Here is a 2,295-nt window from a genome sequence, read left to right as displayed (position 1 = left end):
TTGGCGCACGCGTACTTGCGGGGTTGTCGCCCGCCCTATTCCCCCCTCTCCTAACACCCCCCACTCCGCCCCTCCCTTCTCCCCTCCCCTCGGACTCGCTGGCTAGGACTTCGCTAGGACTCCCCCTAGCGGATTGGCTAAGGCCGAGCGGCCCTGGTGATGTCATCAGTGAGACGTGGCAGCCAGGCGAGTCAGCGCCCCACGGGGGAGGGGAGGGACCTGAGGGCTGTGCCGGCCGCTGGCGGAAGAATGGGGTGGGGATCAGGGGACCCTGAGCGGCGGGGAGACGGGTTGGGACCGCCTGAGTGCCTAGGCAGAGGTAAGGGGGACTAGAGGTCTTGCCTCCTGTGCGCCTTTCCAGCTTGAGGCTTGAGCTTCCCGGCTGGTCCCAGGACCTCCGCTCTAAGGATGGAAGAAGAGTCGGTTCCAGCCTTCGGGTTGAGTTATACTTATTTTTAGTTGTTCTACAAGATTGACAAGTAATAAGCAATAGCGCAGATCATCACTATACAATATCTGGAAACTTCAGGAGTAATATTAATACTGCATCTTTAAAAAAGCTTATTGTGTTAACAGCTCTCTTTAATCAGCTCAGGAATTTAAATCTCCACTAAACTTTAACACATTATCTTGGGTTACTTAATTACACAGGGCATAGTGTAATACATTGGCCAAAGTTTATCTTCCAACTTGTTCTAAGAACCGAGAAAATTATCTCAAAAGAGTGGTTGCATGATCACTTTAAATTCCCATGACACCAAAATATGGAAAGTAGGCAGTTCTTATTTCTACCCATTTACTATCTACACCGCTTTAACGCACAAATTTAACACATGCGCTTTAGTTGACCACCTCATCAAACAGTACGCTAGAATTCCTTCTCATCATGTTGGCTTCTGAAATGAACGTGGTCAACACGTCAGAAGTACCCTGAATGGATCAATGATAGACGTCCAAAAATGTTTATTACCCTAGACTCTCGTCCCTTCCTGCTTATTGTGATTTCACAGAAGAAAACCAGAAAATCTCTAAAGAATTCATCTTGAGGGACTTCCCTGGTGGTGCAGTGGTTAAGAATCCGCCTGCCAATGCAGGGGACACGGGTTTGATCCTGCCACGCAGCACCTAAGCCTGTGCGCCACAACTACTGGGCCTGGTCTCTAGAGCCCGCATGCCGCAACTATTGAAGCCTGTGCACCTAGAGCCCGTGCTCAGCAGCGAGAAGCCACTGCAATGAGAAGCCCGTGCACCTCAACTAAGAGTAGCCCCTGCTGGCCACAACTAGAGAAAGACTGCGTGCAGCAATGAAGACCCAACGCAGCCAAAAATAAATAAATAAAATTTATTTTAAAAAGAAAAAGAATTCATCTTGAGCCAAAGATAAAAATTCTAACCTGTTCCTCCCCTTGGAGGTACACCCCTCTACTTCCTTTAATTACTTATTTCCTTTACCAGGAAATAACTAGTAAATTTAACCTAAGCGAGAGTAGTTGTTTAGATTTAAATGAAACATTAAAAAGCATGTAGGGCTTCCCTGGTGGCGCAGTGGTTGAGAGTCCGCCTGCCGATGCAGGGGACGCAGGTTCGTGCCCCGGTCCGGGAAGATCCCACGTGCCGCGGAGCGGCTGGGCCCGTGAGCCATGGCCGCTGAGCCTGTGCGTCCGGAGCCTGTGCTCCGCAACGGGAGGGGCCACGGCGGTGAGAGGCCCGCGTACCGCAAAAAAAAAAAAAAAAAAAAAAAAAAAAAAAAAAAAAAAAAAAAAAAAAAAAAAAGCATGTAGTACAATGACTTTGGGAGCACTTAGTAAATGGTAATTACATTACTGAAAGGTTTTTTTTGGCTGCGTTGGGTCTTCGTTGCTGCGCACGCGCTTTCCCTAGTTGCGGTGAGCCGGGGCTACTCTTCGTTGCAGTACGCGGGCTTCTCGTTGTGGTGGCTTCTCTCATTGTGGAGCACGGGCTCAGTAGTTGTGGCACACAGACTTAGTTGCTCTGTAGCATGTAGGATCTTCCCGGACCAGGGATCGAACCCGTGTCCCCTGTAATGGCAGGCGGATTCTCAACCACTGTGCCACCAGGGAAGCCCCCTTCCTGAAAGTTTTAAGTGTACCTGCTGTATACCAAGGACAGAATGCCTCATATCATAGTTGTGATGTCGTAGTATGCAAGGAGATCAGAGGCAGTAGTGGGTGGGTGTTTCCCATCCCGTACTACACCTTATATGTCATTTACATTAAGACTTCCTTCCCCAAAAAAGTGACAGTTTTGCTGATTCAAGCTTTAATATATTTTATA

Source organism: Kogia breviceps, chromosome 11 (assembly GCF_026419965.1).
Source record: "Kogia breviceps isolate mKogBre1 chromosome 11, mKogBre1 haplotype 1, whole genome shotgun sequence".
Taxonomy (NCBI): Eukaryota; Metazoa; Chordata; class Mammalia; order Artiodactyla; family Physeteridae; genus Kogia; species Kogia breviceps.
The sequence above is the reverse complement of the archived record's forward strand: the minus strand, read 5'-3'. Positions refer to the sequence as shown.